This window comes from Alligator mississippiensis, chromosome 10, assembly GCF_030867095.1.
Source record: "Alligator mississippiensis isolate rAllMis1 chromosome 10, rAllMis1, whole genome shotgun sequence".
Taxonomy (NCBI): domain Eukaryota; kingdom Metazoa; phylum Chordata; order Crocodylia; family Alligatoridae; genus Alligator; species Alligator mississippiensis.
The window spans coordinates 37,464,100-37,481,840 of NC_081833.1; the positions used below are offsets into that span (position 1 = coordinate 37,464,100).

The window sequence follows — 17,741 nt, forward strand, 5'->3', positions numbered from 1 at the left end:
TTCCCTGCCTGACATCTTTCAACAGTATGGCCTTTCCCATGAGAACCCAGTATTTCTGCTCATAACTGCTCAGAAACTGAATAAATAAAACATTTATCAGAGTACTGACTCTTAAAAAACTCTCCTGTCGCCAGTTCAGTTCCAGAAATGGGTGAAAGTCCAAGTTTAAGTCACTGAGATTGCTTGGTCTGTCCATGGGTTCATATTAATACCTGTGAGAATTCACGCATGATATTCAGCCTCACTTTATAAAAGTTGGGGTGGTTTGGAGAAGGCTTAGATTTGAGTGGGGTGGATGCTTATCTGAAGTTAGTGTGTTCCTCAGATGCACCCAGTATGTAGCATGTATGTAGCATCCCAGTATGTAGTATGTAGCATCCTGTTCAGGCCTCCTGAGCAAGGACTCTAGACATTGCTGGCAGCCTTTGAGTTTGTGGGGAGATCTCCATGGCTTCTCTCGGTTCAAGAGTACCATGAAGTGAGAGCTGCTTATTAGGCACTTCAGAAGTCTCCGAATCCCTTTCAGGTTGTCCCTGACCTGGGTTTTGCTTCCTCTACATAACATAATTCTGGATAAAATGTAAACCCAACAAAGATTCACTCATGAACCCCTGTGATTACATCTCCATCATAGACAATCATGGAAAGGTAGGACTGGAAGGGACCTCCATAGATCATCTAGTCCAGCCCCCTGCCTGAGGCAGGATCATCCATATCCAAACCATCCCATATAAACTATAATTTAATTTCTTAGTAAAACTACCGTCAACCCTGACACAACACAAGACCTAACACCCTAATCTGCCACAGGTAAAGCAGGGGGACCACAACAGCCAATACAAATGTCTTGATCCTGGCATTGTGTATTTATGTTGTTATTCGAGCATGAGAATCTTCTGATTCTAGTGACTGTTGCTGTTTTCAGTCATGCTTTATATTTGTTACTAAAAAGTCCAGAGAGTTTTGTACAAATCCAGAGGACAGCTGGGTGAAAGATACAGTTGCGGCACTTGTTCCCCCAAAGTCACCAGTTCAGTTCCAGAAATGGGTGAGGGTCTACTGTGACTGGTTGGCCTGGCCCTGGGTTCATATTAATGCCTGTGAGAATTCATGCATGATATTCAGCCTCACTTTATAGAAGTTGGGCTTTTTTGGAGAAGGCTTAGATTCGAGTGGGCTGGATGCTTATCTGAAGTTGTCTTGTCCCTCAGATGCACCCAGAATGTAGAACTCTTCTCAGGCCTTCAATAATTAAAACTCCTGAGCAAGGACTCCAGACATTGCAGACAGCCTTTGAGTTCATGTGGAGATAGATCTCCATGGCTTCTATCCTGGACTCAGGAGTACCAGGAAGTGAGAACTGCTTACCAGGCACTTCAACGTTCTCTGAATCCCTTTGAGGCTGTCTCTGGTTTGGGCTTTGCTTCCCCTATTTTACATTTTACCCAGAAGTGTATTAACAACTTCAGGCTAATGAGGAAGGCAGGAGCTCAGAAAGAGGAAGATCGCCCACTGACCTGTGCAAAGTCTTCTAACTTGGTGCTTTCTTATCTGACTGCGTATTTCACAACTCTGCTGTGTACCCAGCCTTCCCACTCATACAATCAACCCTCGAGACAGATTGTGGGCCTTACCTTTGTAAGACGGAAAGCCTTAAGTAAGAGGAGGCTTCCCCCATATCCCGCAGAGCACTACCAGGACGATTCTGTGGAGAAGTGTCTTGGACTTGGAACAGATTGTCATTTGCCTATTATACCTATACATGTTACATGGAAAGAGGCACGGGGGGAAGGTCATAAAACAGACAGGTTCTCTCATTACACAGAGCCCATTTCAATTGTGTTACACTTGAAAAGTTGGTGGATGAAACTTTCTAATTGGAATGCCTTTGTTTTCTTGCTCCTACTCTTCTAAATTGCTAAGGGCTCTCCGCTCTCCAGAGAGGTACTATCTGTGGCAGAAGGCCACCTCTGTTTCTTCTCAAAAACTCTGCTCTGTAACAATTTGGGCCCTGAAAAGGGTACACATCTTACACTATTCAGGTAACCTGAGCTGGATACATTCCTGAGGGAGGGGGGAAACCTAGTCCCTCTGCCTACGTGACTGGCATCACATACCTGGGTGAGGGGCTTGGCCACCCTGGTGGGCTAGAGACTGCCAATCTGCCCAGCAACCAGTGATGCATTTCAAATTGGTTGGCTAACAGCCAACAGGTGTTGGCCTCCATTGGACCAGGTAAATGAAGTCATAAGGGCTATATAAGTTAAGGACTCCCCAGAAGGAAGGAGCAGCAGCCATGAGGGAAACTCAGAGAGAGAGAAGAGATGAGCCATCTAAAACTTGCTCTCTCTCTCTCTCAAAACTCATAATCAAGGAACTTCCTGCCTCCAGAGGGAATCTCCACCTGCCTTTGGATGATACTTGTAAGTAAGTTACCTGAAATCTAACTAAATATATAGCTTGCAGTAACTCAAATCCGTGATCAAAGGCTACCCCAGCCACCCTGTTTGCAATATGGAATTTCTCTGATACTACTCAACTCTGTACCCTATTCTAACCCTACTCCTTGTAACCAATAAAGTTCTCCTTTGTACCTAGCGTGGGAGACTTATTGGGAGTGGGTCTAGATTATGCCTTGGGGTCCCCTTGGTTTGGCTAACTAAGGGAGACCACTATTTGTGCTTTTGACTAAGGGAAGCACCCCAAGTTCTTGAAGTGAGTCAAGTACCCTCAAGGGCTACTAGGTCTGTGTTTCCCAGGGGCGCAGTGCCAAAATCAAGCCCATCCCTGCGTGGTGGCAGCTTTACCCCCAGGCTAGTGGGTGTGCTCCAGGAAGGTGGTCAGCCAGACATGAGGCACCCCAGGGAGGCACTCGGAGCCTGGAAGGTAGTTGGGTGCAGTGAGGTGGGTGGTTCAATGCAAAAGCACCCCCTACTGGCCTGCCACATGTGGTGGGAGAGGTGGGATCTGACAACCTGCTGTATTTGAAGGCGTAATTTGGAGAAGGGAATAGAGTCACTGAAAACCTTTGAGCAAACAATTCCTAATTTGGCATCAGGTCAATTGAACAATGTAGATAGCTAGGATGGCTGACGAGTATGACCACATGACGGTGGTCGACTTGAAAGAGCTGATGAAAGAGAGAGGCCTTCCAGTGAGGAACGAGCAAAAGAGAGAATACCTGATTAAGATCCTGTGTGATAATGACCAGGCTGCAAGATCACCTCCACCCGCCCATACAGAACCCACGGGGGGCCCCAAGGGGCTGTCCTTTGAGTGGGACTTCCGGAAATACCAGCTGCAGCTAGAAGCTGAGGAGCGAGAGCATAAGTTCAAGCATGAGCTTGAGTTAGATAGAATGGAGCTGGAGACCAAGCACCAGTGTGAGGAGCTGGAAGCCCAATGCCAGCACGAGAAGGAGCAGCATGAGCAGGAGGCTAGAAAAGCCCAGCACCAGTGAGAGGCAGAGGTTGAAGAGGAAAGGCTCAAGCACGAGCACTAGCTTGCAGTACTCTGAATGCAGACAAATGCTGAAACTGTGGGCACCCAGCCAGCACTAGCTGCATCCCCCAGTCTGAACACCCCAGTCTTCTCTCACTACAAAGACAGGGATGATCCAGAAGTGTTCCTAAGCAACTTCGAAAACCAAGCGCGCCCATGGAAGTTGCCAAAGGAAGAGTTCATGAAACACATGGCTGCTCTGGTTGAGGGTCACATCTGTGGTCCTAAATAGCCTGCCTTCAAAATCAGCAAATAACTATGATGCCTTTAAAAATGCTGTGTGTTTAAGGTTCAGGTTAGGACTGGATTATTTCCGGAAAAAATTCCAGAATACCATCCCACAACCAGGGAAGACAATGGTCGAGTTTGCGACTGTGGCGGCGAGGCACCACCACAGGCTCCTGAAGGGGAGAGAGTAAACCCCATGGGCCCCATACCCTGGGAGCAGACCCCCAGCAGGGATAACTCACCTCCCACAGGGCAGCCGGAGCCAGAGCCACGACCATGGCTGCAGCCGTGCAAACCGGCGTTACGCCAGCTGTTTAATCGGCTGTTTCTGGTGCAGGAAAGTTTAAAAGCCCTGCCAGAACTAGGGCAGGAGGAGAGCTGGAGAGAGAGAGCACGGGCTGGGAGCTCGCTAGGCGGGCTGCAGCTCTGGCACGGGAAGGGAGCGAAACAGCCTGCATGGCTCCCACAGGCAGCACCAGGGAGCCTTTAAGCTCCCTGCTGGAGGCAAAGCAGGGGCACCCCTCCAGTTCCCAGCGGAAGGGGAAGCCGAGGAGGCAGGGGAGTTCCCTGAGGACAGCAGGAGGGAGGAGGCATTTGTGCCCCCTAGAGGAGGCAGGGGTAAAGGAGGCAGCTCTGCAGCCCCTTCCTCCTCAGGGGAATATTTTTTCTGAAATAAGACAAACCCCGAGAAGGGGGGAAAAAGCAACTGAAACCAGGAAGGAAGGCCCTGGGCTATCCTACAGGGCCAAAGACCATCATTAACAGATATCCACGCGGTTGGCGAGTGGATGGTGTGTAGGGGAGGCGGAGCCCCGTGGAATATCGCATCAAAGAACTGTAAGTACTGCTGTCCATCGGGAGGGGCCTGGAAAGATCTCCACTGAAAAAGAACCCCTCTCATAGTAGTTTTGACATCAAAGTCGTGGCAGGAGAGTAGAGGGGAGGGGCTACACCCCGACAGGCCGGGCAGCACGAAGGCTGCAAGACGTCACAGTGGTGCATTGACCGGGAAGCTTTTACATCATCAATGGGACAGAGTTTCTGACCCGGGGTTAAGCAGAGATGCAGCAGCCAGCAATAACTCATGTGGAGCTGCTTACGCAGGCGATTCAGGCCATAGGGCAAGTGCTGGAGGTGCAGCAGCTACAGGGCACACACCATCAAGAGTGGATGCAGTGTAATGCTGCTGTATTCAAGATGCCCCGAATGACTAGGGAAGATGATCCCAAAGCTTATATAGAAGACTTCGAGAGGACCGCTATCCAGTCTAGGCTGAACCGTAGTCAGTGGGGTCACAACCTAGGGGCGCTGGTGATAGATCAGGCCCAAGCCGCCTACGGGCCCTGCCGAGGGAAGAAGCCCGCGATTATGAGACAGTCAAGGCGGCTATCCTCTACAGGCTTGAGATCTCCCCGGAAAGTCACCGGCAGGCCTTCAGGGCCCGAAAGCTCAGGGAAGTTAAGCGACCCTGGGGCTTGTTGCAAGCTTTAAGGGACTCGCTCAATAAATGGTTACCAGTGGGCAAGTTTTACTGTGAGGGGGTGATGGACCAGATCATACTAGAGCAGTTCCTTTGGGATTTGGAAGAAGACACCCAGAGATGGGTACGGAGACACCAGCCGCAGACCAGTGAAGAAGCTCTCTGCTTAGCTGAGGCCTTCACTAATTCAGAAAAGAAAAAAGGATATGGGCGAGGCTCACGAGCCTTGAAGGAGGGCCAGCCAAATGAAGGGGAGAGGTGGACGGGTTCGAGATGAGGAACACCAAGAGGGGTGGTGTGCTATCTCTGTGGGCAAACGGGACACATCTCCCACGAATGTGGCATGGGCCTGAGCGAGTTGAGCCGTGCGCCAGTGGGATACCCTCTGCCTTGTAAGAGAGGCAAGGAGACAGAGAAGGGGGAGCCCATGGATTGCAGTTTTGGGTTCACCACTCAAGAAGGAGGATGGAACCACCCCGTAGTAACTGCCTGGATTGGAGGCAAGACAGTCAGGGCAATGTTGGACACGGAGTGTTCCCAGTTCCTATGCGTGGACTTTGGGCGGGGCGGAAGGACACAGGACCCCTTACGATGACCTATATATTAGGGGGAGAGATGCGGTTCCACAGCTGTTATTTGCCGTTCTGGGTGACGGAGTTTTGCAGGGAGCTGCGAGTCGGACTAGCCCCGACCTTGGCCTGTGAGATGATCCTAGGGCGAGAATGGGGGCCATTCTACACAGTCCTCGAATGAGTGCGAGCAATGGAAGAGGAAAGGAAGCAGCTCAGGAGGGGAGAGGGATGGGCCGGCGAGAGCCCATCCCACCCAAATGAAGTAGCATCAGGAAGTACCAACCTGGAGCAGCTAGTGAGCTCATCCCAGTTCTGTCGGGCCCAACATGAAGACCCGGAACTCCAGTGGCTATGGGCCGCAGAACTCGGGGAAGGATCGTCATGGAGTCGTCCTGGCTTCGAGGTAATCGGGGGGTTATTGTATTGGGTCCAACAGGGCGAGGAGGGCACCACGAGAGGGAGGCAGCTAGTGGTCCTGTCCTCACTCCGCTGTGCGGTGTGGAGATTGGCTCATGATTCCCCCATGGGGGGCCATTTGGGACGCAATAGACCTGGGCTAGGCTGGTCCAAGAATTCTTTTGGCCACATCTACAAGAGGACGTGGAAAGGTGGGGGTCCGCTTGCCCAGAGAGCCCCCTCTCGAGGTCCCATAATGGTTATCAATTTATTTTGGTATTGGTGGATTATGCTACCCGGTTCCTGGAGGTGGTTCCTCTGAGGTCTATAAGAGCTATGCGAATGGCAGAAGAATTACTCAAAAGGATAGCACAGGTGGGCATACCACGGGAAATACTCAAGGACCAGGGGACGAACTTTATGTCTGGTGTGATGAAAGCCTTATGTAAAACCCTTGGCGTCACCCAGTTGAAGACCTCGGTGTACCAACGGTCTTGTGGAAAGATTAAATGGAACCATCAAGCATCTGCTCAGACGTTGCTCTCAGGAAGACCCCCCGGAGGTGGGATACCATCTTGACGCCCTTGTTGTTTGCCCTGAGGGACGCACCCCAAGAATTGACACAGTACTCTCTGTTCCAGTTGGTGTATGACCACAGTCCCAGGGGGCTGCTACAGGCCATCAGGGAAGAATGGGAGCAGCCGATGGGGTTAGGAATATCGGCAGAAAGGTACTGCCAAGAATTGCAGGACCAGATCACCAGAGCCCAACGGATCGCCGGTCAAAATTTGAGGAGCACCCAAGAGCAACAGGAGACTCACTATAATGAGAAGGCAAGAGCTCGAACCTTCCAGCCTGGAGACAGGGTTTTGGTACCACTTCCAGCCTCCTCAAGCAAACAGCTTGCAATGTGGCAAGGCCCATTTACAGTTGTTTGACAAGTGGATTATGAACTGCTCAAACCAGGTCACTGCCGGGAGCACCAGATTTACCATGTGAACCTGCTTAAGGAGTGGAAAACCCCACAGAGCTGGATGGCACAAGAAGAGGCTACAGGGGAGGACCTGGAACCACTCTGCCCTGGGTTGAGCAGATCCCCAGAGGAGGGATCGGTGCAAATAGGCAAGGAGCTGGATAGCCAACAAAGACAGGAGCTATTGGCCTTGATAGAAGATTTCTGGGCAGCGTTCCAAGAAGCCCCAGGACAAGTGACGGGAATGGAACATGAGATCAGAACACCTCAGGGGGCCCTGGTTAGGGAAAGGTGGAGGCTGATACCCCAACGTTGGCAACAAGAAATAAGGCGGGAGATAAAGAAGATGCAGGAACAGGGGATTATACAACCATCCTGTAGTCCTTGGCAGAGTCCCGTTGTGCTCATGGTCAAGCCAGATGGGTCACTACGCATATGTATAGATTATAGGAAGCTTAACGCCCTGACGACGTTTGATGCATTCCCAATGCCACATATCACCCACCTCGTTGAGAGGATCGGCGAAGCACAATATATATCTACACTTGATCTGGTAAAGGGGTATTGGCAAATCCCTATGTGCCCCACGGATTGTGCCACAACAGCCTTTGGAACCCCTTGGGGCTTATTTGAGTTCATACGGATGCCCTTTGGCCTCAACAGCGCAGCTGCAACATTCCAAAGGTTGATGGATAACTTGCTGGCACCACATGCAGCGTATGCAGCGGCATACATCGATGATATTATTATATTTACTCCCAGTTGGGAACAACACCTTAAAGCCCTGATTGCTGTCCTGGGAGAGCTCCGAACAGCGGGGCTGACCGCCAACCCCAAGAAATGTAAGTTAGCGGGAAGAGCAACGGCATACCTGGGATTTCAGGTAGGCCGAGGGACAATTTGACCCCTTACCGATAAGATAGAAGCCATAAGACAATTCCAGGAACCGCGCACCCGTAAACAGCTGCATTCCTTCTTGGGACTTGTTAATTATTATTGACGGTTTATACCCTATTTTGCAACTCTCTCCGCATCGCTCATGGATGCATTGGCTGGGGTGTTCATAGCTCTGTTGAAATGGATTCCAGAGATGTGGAAGAGCTTCCAAGACTTGAAGGAGGCAATGCACCACAATGTTATTGTGCACACCCCTAACTTTAATGCCCCATTTGTTTTACAGACAGATGCATCAGGCTGTGCCCTGGGAGTGGTATTACTCCAGAAATGTGGACAAGAAGAGTGCCTGATTGCTTTCACCAGCCGAAAACTCAGCCGTATGGAGACCAGGTATGCCACGGTTGAGAGGGAGTGTCTGGCAATACGCTGGGCAACAGAATACTTTAAGTACTACCTAATGGGGAGGGAATTTGTGGTAGTGACGGATCACGCCCCATTACAATGGTTGACACGAAAACAAAGCATAAACGCCCGGATCACCTGCTGGGCCTTGGCATTGCAGCCATTCAAGTTCACTGTGGTACACTGCCCGGGCAAAGATAACTTTGTGGCTGATTTTCTGTCCAGATGGGAAGGCCCAGACAAGCCGGAAGAGGGATTGGGTTACATCCATGGGGAGGAGCATCAGGTGATACAAGACACCGCACGCGGAAACCAGACGCCACGAGGCCACTTAAGTGGGGAGGTCTGTGGTGGCAAGGCACCACCACAGGCTCCTGAAGGGGAGAGAGTAAACCCCGCGGGCCCCATACCCCGGGAGCAGACCCCTGGCAGGGATAACTCACCTCCCACGGGGCAGCCGGAGCCGCGACTGCGGCCGCAGCCACATGAACTGGTGTTATGCCACCTGTTTAATCAGCTGTTTCCTGTGCGGGAAAGTTTAAAAGCCCCACCAGAACTAGGGCGGGAGGAGAGCTGGAGAGAGAGAGTGCGGGCCGGCAGTTCGCTAGGCGGGCTGCAGCTCTGGGGCGGGAAGGGAGCGACACGGCCTGCGCGGCTCCCACAGGCAGCACCAGGGAGCCTTTAAGCTCCCTGCTGGAGGCAAAGCAGGGGCACCCCACCAGTTCCCAGCGGAAGGGGAGGCCAAGGAGGCAGGGGAGTTCCCTGAGGACAGCAGGAGGGAGGAGGCATTTGTGGCCCCTAGAGGAGGCAGGGGTAAAGGAGGCAGCTCTGCAGCCCCTTCCTCCTCAGGGGAATATTTTTTCTGAAATAAGACAAACCCCGAGAAGGGGGGAAAAAAGCAACTGAAACCAGGAAGGCAGACCCTGGTCCATCCTACAGGGCCGAAGATCATCATTAACGGATATCCACCCAGATGGCGAGTGGACGGGGAGGTGGAGCCCTGTGGAACATCATGCCAAACAACTGTAAGTACTGCTGTCCGTTGGGAGGGCCCTTGGGAAGATCTCCACTGAAAAAAAGAACCCCTCTCAGTAGTTTTGACATTGAAGTCGTGGCACGTGAGTTGAGGGGAGGGGCTACACCCCGACAGGCTGGGCAGCATGAAGGGCGCAAGACGTCACAGCAGCCCAGGTGTGAAACACACTCCTTAAATGGGCAAATGGAGCCAAGGCTGACAATAAAGAAAAGGTGCTAAACCTCATAGCGCTGGACCAATTTTATCACCACTGTCCAAAGAAGATTAAAAAGCTAGTTAGAGATGGGGCCGCCCAAACCATCCAAGAGGCTGCTGAAATTGCAGACCAGCTGTTACTAAATCATGAGGGGCTGGACAAGAAGCCTCCCTACTTTGGGAAGGAACAGAAAAGGTTCCAAAGAGGGGGGAAGGGAAGGGAGGGCCAGGCCCAAAAAAGGAAAGAGGGCCACCTCCTGCTGAGCACAAGGCAGCCCCATATTCAGACAAACCACCCAATTCGGAAATGAGGCGTTGCTATAACTGTGGGGAGCTGGGCCACATCCGGCCCAACTGTCCAAAGCTAAGTAACAAACCCAAGCCAGTCAGACATGCAACAGCTGTAAGGAGGGAGAATGGAGACCCAAGCCACTCTGAGGGGCGTACCTGTTGCTACAGGATTACAAACCCAGAGGAGGTGAAAGCCATCCACCGGACTAATATAATGGTTAATGGGAGAACCCTTGTCGGGGAACTGGACACAAGGGCCAGTGTGTCATTAATCGATGCCAACCTTGTTTCAGCTGCAAATACAGTCCCAGTTAGGACCCTTACCATTCAAGGGGTGGGGCCCCAACCATTCAAGGTATCAGTAACCCATCTCCCCATCAAGTGGAGAGGCTACGGGATGTGCATAGAACTGGGTGTGCTGGAAGGGGCTCCTGTTCCTATCCTGGTGGGACATGATGTGTTGGAGCTAGAATACCTGCAAAGGGAGGAGGACCACCTCCTAGAGCCCTACAGTGTTAATGTGGTGATTCATCAACAGAGCAAAAAGACTAAGGCAGAAGGAGTGTAAACTTCCCAGGGCCTGGTCACCCAATTGGCTACTGAGACAGAGGGGGAGAAGGGAGAGACTCAAACTCTCTCTGACTGCAACCAGTCTCCAGCCATTGAAAAAACTAGCGACCTCGAGGTTGGGTTAGGTGACAACCCCAGGGAGGAGTCTGGTCAGTCAGTGGCAGAGAAAACTGAGACTCTTGGGGAAAAGTTAAAGGATATTCCCAAGTGTAAAGGTGCACTCCTTACAGGAGCACCAGAACTCTCTGCTGATTGCTTAGCCGAGCAAGAGGAGTTGAAGAACCCCAGTTTGCAGAAACTCCGGAGGATGGCTCAGGCGCAAGAAACAGAGTTCACCTCAAATAAAAGGGAACAGGTGGTCTGGGGTAAGGAATTTCGGTTGTGGGTACCAAAAAACCATGCCAAGACCTGAAAACCTTGTTGCCAGCTCATAGTACCTCGTAAGTTCAAACAACAATTGCTTTCCATGGCTCACAATTTACTGTGTGCTGGTCACATGGGCAGGGAATGGATGTGCCAGTGGCTACAGGTGAACTCTTATTGGCACAGAATTGCCTAGAATGTGACTGACTACTGCAAATCTTGCAAGACATGCCAATGGATGGGCAAAAGTGGGGACAAGAGAAAGGCTCCCCTATACCCCCTCCCTATCATTAATCAACCCCTCTAAAGAGTGGGAATAGACAGTGTGGGCCCTCTGAGGCATAAGACTCACAGAGGGAAGAAATACATCCTGACTCTAGTGGATTTCACAACTCGGTACCCAGAGGCGATTGCCTTGACCTCCACTGAGGCACTTGTAGTTGTTAAAGCCCTGACCAAAATCTTCTTGCAGCTTAGTTTTCCCTCTGAAATCCTAACTAACAGGGGTTGAAACTTTCTGGTGGAGGTGATGAAGTGAATGTGGGAGTGCTGTGGGGTGAAACACCTCAAAACCACAGCTTACCACCTTAGACAAATGGGCCCGTAAAAAGGTTCAATGGGACCTTGAAAGGTATGCTAAAGGCCTATGTGGACTCTAACTTCAATGACTGGAATGAAAAACTTCTGCATTTGCTCTTTGCCTACCAGAAGGTGCCCCAGGAGTCCACTGGGTTCTCGCCATTTGAGTTAATGTTCGGAAGGCAAGTTAGGGGTCCTCTTGATTTGGCAAGAAAAAAATGGGAAGGGAAAATCTCTTCCACTAAGATCTACTTTACCAGATTTGCCCATTACTTTGGGGTGTGCTCATTTAAGGGATATGTTTCTAGAGTCTTGGTAATTCTGTCAATGTGCTGCTTGTGTTACTTGTGTTTCTATACAGAGCTGTATATCTCCCTTCTGCAAGTCCTCACCCCCCAATGGAGCTATCTTGCAGGATTCAGTTTCAATGGGGCTGGGTTCCTCCAGTCACCAAATCTGTCATACGCACAAACACACACAGATTAACGTGACATGCCTGACCTGGCCGGGTTGATCAGCATGGACAGGCTGACATCTTCATATGCCAAGAATCAGTTCATCAGAGCAACAATACACTGCAGTCAGACACAAGCACACAGGTAAACAGAATCCCTCTGAATCCGGCTGGGTGTCCAGCTGACACCCTCGTGGGCCAGCATTCAGTTCATAAGGGCACGTCTGAGTCAAACTGGGTCAATCAGCCTGTACAAGCTGATCCTCTTATGTGTTTCAAACTCAGCACATCCCAATCTTTGGCCTCTTCATGAGCAGACCCCACAGTATTTTTGGGCTTCACAGGGATCTTTAGCTTAGGCAAAAGAAGCGTTGCTGCAGAGCATGTGAGGAAGGGGAAGTAGAGAAGGAAAAATATACCCAGTTACTACCAATTTGACTATAAAAGTTATTTATTGCTAAGTATATGAAATTTATAATGGTACTAATAGTAATAGACATGCAAAAGGAAAACAAACACAAACAATTACAGTATTACCCTGGTTTCACTAAGTATTTGGGGAAACTTAGCTCAAGCTTAACTAATACAGTTCAGGTTCAGAAATTTATACCTAGAGAGAAAAGAGAAGGAGAGAGCGCTGAGCTCTCACCAGTCCAAGGCACTTGGGTCTCAAAGCTGACAGGTAAAGTTCCTAGCACTATCCTTGAAGGGAGATGATATGTTCTTCTAGCGTCCCAAGAACAACAGCAGGTGGTGTCAGCGCACGAGTTTTCTTCTTGAAGCACCCATGCTGCTGCTTTTTTACAGATTTTTATACCCTCAGTTCAGCTGCTTCGAAGCATTCTCAATAGTGTAAATCATTGTCTTTTCTATTGACAAGGGTTTATCTGGTTTGGAACATCTCAAGAAACTGATTGATAATCAGGAAACACATAAGGTTAGGGAGTAACCAGATTCTTGGGAGCCAGCTTGAAATTCCTATGGATAGCAGATATACTGATGGGATATCTCATGGTCTCTTCAGAAACAAGAGATAGCTTGCAACATCAGGATTTTGGATTTTTACTTGTTGGGAACAAGCCTCAGCTTAGCATGACTTTTCCAGGTCTTACTATAGTCTTTTAACAGACTTAAGGCAATTATTGGAGTGTTTATAACTTTTGGGCAGGAGGACTTCTACCAGTTGTCCTGGGAAAAGTATGACAACACCTGTGGTCAGGGCTCCAATGGGCTGCAAGCTGTGATGAACCCCTTTACCATTGTTCAAATGTTGCCCATACCCCCTCAGACTCAGTCTCTTGCCTCAGCATTCCCTAACCCAGCAACCGAGTTTTAGTCAATCAAGTTTAAATAGGCCTCCCATAGTGGGACCGGGGAATGTACGGCCCGAGATGCCTATTAAACTTTCCTTCTGCTTAGGTGTGTGTGTGTGGGGGGGGGGGGGGGAAGGGGGGGTCCTTTGTAAATCCAGATTAGAACCGGTCTGATAAATGCTGAGCTGTGTGTGTGTAAATGTGGATTGATTAGCATTTGGAGCACAGATTCCCCACCGTGCAGTGCTCCCCTGCTTCTCTGATCCCAGAGTTCACTGCAGTCTCTGCTTCAGGCTTTCTGTTCTCCATCTCTCATGTAAATGGTTCCATCTTGGATGCAAATGAGACCTAGGGCAGTTGTTTCACTCTTGTCACCCTTATCTGGAGGGTCTTAGGTGTGTCTCTCACTGCATCTTAATCAGTTTCATTTAGGTAGAGGAAGGGAGGGACGGGGAATTCTTTGTGAGTCAGACAGACTGCATCCTGTGCCAGGGCTCCTAAGAACACAGAGCTGAGATGTAACACTACGTGGTAAAATACGTGCTCAGCTTTCATCAGAAGCTAACTGATATAATAAAGGTGTCACAAAACTCCCTGGCCCAGGCCCAGGAGAAGCAAAGTGCCTAGTATGATAAAAAGGCTCACTTATGTATCTTTAAATGAGTTAATAATGTCATGGTTTTCCTGCCACTAAAAACAGACAAGCTGCAAGCACCTTGGGAAGGTCCCCATGTCATCCTAAACAAGCTGAACGATGTAACCTATGTCGTTACCAGAAGTGGGAAAAAGCCTAAGATAGTACATATAAACATGCTTAAACCATACTTTAATAAAAGTGATGCGGTATTCTGAATTTCCTCAGTAAAAAAATCACCTGAGGATCCAAAGGAGCCATACCATGTATGGTAACTGGGATAAAGAGGCAGAAATAGAGGAACTCCACCTGCTGGACCATCTGCCGTCCCAGGACAAGGACAAGCTGCTCGTAGCACTCAAGAACTTTGAGACAGTGTTCTCCAACAAACCAGGTAAAATGAACTGGCAGTACACTCTACAGACACGGGCAGCCATCGCCCTATCCAATCCAGGCCTTACCCAGTTAATGCAAAGGTGATGCAAAAAATCACAGAAATAAAAGGGTTAGGGGTAATCCGGCCTTCAATAAGTTCCTGGGCCAGCCTGGTGGTACGTGTCTGAAAGCAGGACATGTCCATCTGGTTCTGTGTGGACTACTGGAAGCTAAGTGCTATTATCACCCCTGACGCTTACCCTGTGCCCAGGACGAACTCTTTACTTGATCGCCTGGGCCCAGCCAAGGTCATCTCTACTCTTGATCTGTCCAAAGGATTCTGGCAAATGGCACTGAATCCAGACACCATAGCCAAGTCTGCCTTTACCACGCCTGTGGGACTATATGGTGGGTGTGCATGGTTTAAAAATTGCTGAATGTGAATTCACCTAGCACAACTTCCTGCCCCCTGGTCTGGTCTTCCCTTGGATTCTCCTGTAACAATTACTCCTTCTTCATGAGCAGCAATGAAGTCCCAGCTCTGCATGCTCTCCTATTGTATCAGTGTCACACATTGGATGACTTTCCCTTCTAAGCCCTATTCCCAGCTCCTTGCCATTGCCTTCTCTGGCTTCCCTACTACTGTATATGAAACAACTTCACTGCTGGAGGTCATTGTCTCTTCATTTACATTTCCTCCTCAAAAGATTGATGCCCTTCCTCCCTCAGGTACTTTTGCCCAAGGGAGGTCTCTGCAAGAACTAGCTCTACCTCAAGAGTTCAGCCTCCAGAGTTGCAATGCTCTGTAGGGCTTGAGGATGCTTTCTTCACAGCTTGTCCTGCCTCCGTGAGCCCACAGGACCAAAGACAGAACCTGCACCTACCACATAGCTGAGACCATACTAAGCTCAAACACGTGGACAGCTCTACAACAAGAAGAACTACTGTTTGGAGCATATACCCCCTGGCCAGCCTGGTTGGGGTTGACTAAACACAAAGGCTCAAACCTTGCCTTTTCTTGTCAAGTCTGCAAGGTTTGAAACCAGACAGGCAAGGGAATATCACTGGAGGCAAAACACAGTGGGAGCTTTAAACTCTACTGCACTTAGCACAAGAGGAAGAAGAAGAAAATAGTTGGGCTGGGTGTAAGAGACACCAGCTTAATCTCATGAAGAGCTGATGTCTGGCTTGTGATTCAGAGAAGGAGCTGCAGCTTTTTTTCTCAGAAAGGAAAGACTTTTATTGGAAATAAGTGGTTTTTATTTTTTGGTTTATTGAAGCAGTGGGAAGGAAAGTGAGGAGGTAGAGCCTCAGTGTGAAAGCTCTTGATCAGAACTTGTACTGCACACATGAGCCAATGTGCTGAATGCAGTGTCAATGCGCTGGTCTTTCAGACACTACTGTGCCTGTGTGCTCTGTCCCCTAACTATACATCCTGTCTGAGGAGGGAGGTCCCTTCAGAAGAAGTAGATATGCAAAGCTGCCTGTCTTATGTGCAACTGGATCTGATCATCTTTGTGTGTTTGCAGGGATACAGCTTTGCATGATACACAGTTATCCAGAGCAGTGGCTCTCAACCTTTTTTGTGTCAGGACCCATTTGCTGACATTGATTCCTTGTCCTGATCCACACACCCCTGGCCCTGCCGGTGCCTGGCCCACAGTCCTCTGCTCCCACCTGAGTCTTGCTGGTGCCCCTCACCCCCAAGCTACAGCCACCTATCCCCCCCAGGGCATGCTGGTGCCCCTCACTCCTGATCTGCAGTCCTCTGCCCCACCCTAGGCTTGCCAGAGGGGGCCCCCAGCTGCCTCTGTTCTGCTTGGGCCAGAGCATGAGCAGCAAGTGCAGGTCCCTGTGTGTATGGGCTCTGGCCCCATGCCACTAGCCCAGGCATACAGGTCCCCACTGTGAAGGACTGCCCCTACCACCTGACCCCGTTGAAGGGCCAGGTGCCTTCTCCTCCCACTCCCCCATACCTGCTGCGGTCCTGCACCCTGCCACTGTCCCCAGCACTGGCAGGCAGGTAACTGCGCACACACGTGCACCCTCCCAGCCCTCCAGAGAGTCTTCTGGACGTCCATTCCCTGCTTCCCATACTTACCTGGGTCCAAGGGCTGGGTCTGCTCCTACAACCAGGCTTTGCTGTATTCTGGCCATGTGCATCTGTGTGCGCAGATGCATATGCGCCTGCTGCCTCCAATCATCCCAGGCAGCCACGTGCAGGCTGGAATGCTGCCAGCTTGCAAGGGGAAATGGGTTTTTCTGGGGACCTGTTCGTGACCTTATCAAATATTCTTGCAATCCGCTTTTGGGTTATGACCCACTGGTTGGGAAACGCTGATCCAGGGCACATTCAACTTTGTTTCTGAACTGTTTCATGATGTCTCTGCCAGGACTCTGGAGTCATAATTTCCAGTGTGACTTTGATGGACATCCACCAGCTGTTTTCCCTGCTAAGTATAGAGTTTTTAAGTATTTATCCATCTGACATGTTTTTGATTCTCTGCATATTTCCTGGGAAAGTAAAAGCAATGGGGATTTCCAGTAATGACTTGGGGAGCAGAGTGTGACAGAGAAAGAGCTGGGGAAGAGGACACAAGGAGAGGGAAGGAAATATGGGAATTCTTCTAGTGCAGGGGGGCAGGTTTGAGCAAGGGAGTAAAGTACTCTGAAGGGTTTGACTGATGTGAGAGATGGAAATAGGGGACTCTGGGCTCTCCTATGCTGCAGAAGTTTGAGCTATGCAGATAATAACTGTGGAGGGACAGGAAAGTGGAGAATTCACTGAGGTGACTGACATGAGTTCCCAGAACACAATATAGTTGATTGAATGAAAAGCTGAGCACAGCCCATCAGAGATCAATGAGTGGAAATGGAGAAAAATAGCTTTAGTGTGGACCTAATTCCATATGGCATTAGGCTATCAGGAAAGGCAAAGCAGGTTGTCTGAGGAATTCAAGCGTAACACAAGTTGCTCATTCATACACTCTAGCAAAGGGAGGGTTATGGAGACATGAAAAGATTCTGGGCAGGTGGGAGGAGGCAAGGAAAATGGTGAGGAAAGAAAAGGGTATGAAGAAAGAATCCAATCAGAGCCCAGTTCTGAGAGCTGCTGAGTTCCTACAGTTCCCAGTAAAGTTGGGACAGAGGCACAAACCAAGTCCTGCTCAGTTTTAGGTGAAACTCATATAATGTAGCTACATTTCACGTAAGTGCTCAGCCCTGTCTGCCAAGGAATTTTAACCAGTTCACAGCGGGTCCTTCAGCTCTGCCTGGCCCAGGCGCAGGGGCAACCCAGGCTATAAGACTTACGGGTGGTCCCACTGCCTCCAGGTGATGCCTGGCACAGCCTGCCTATCTCCACATATGACTCTCAAGCACATTGGGAATTGTAGCCCACAGGGCTGGGTGGTGGGGTGGGGTGGCAGCTGGACTCAGCTCACTGTCACCTGGGAGTCGGTGTGTGCCCTACCACCACTGGC

The 17,741-nt window shown here is 50.0% G+C and overlaps 1 long non-coding RNA gene across 1 annotated transcript; it reads left to right on the forward strand.

Annotated features, from left to right (window-relative positions):
- The first annotated feature begins 11,176 nt into the window (after positions 1-11,176).
- LOC132243450 (uncharacterized) lies at positions 11,177-16,818 on the forward strand. Its single transcript, XR_009455027.1, has 3 exons — positions 11,177-12,082; positions 14,113-14,278; positions 14,989-16,818. It is a non-coding gene; the product is annotated as an uncharacterized LOC132243450 (long non-coding RNA).
- The last annotated feature ends 923 nt before the right edge of the window (positions 16,819-17,741 follow it).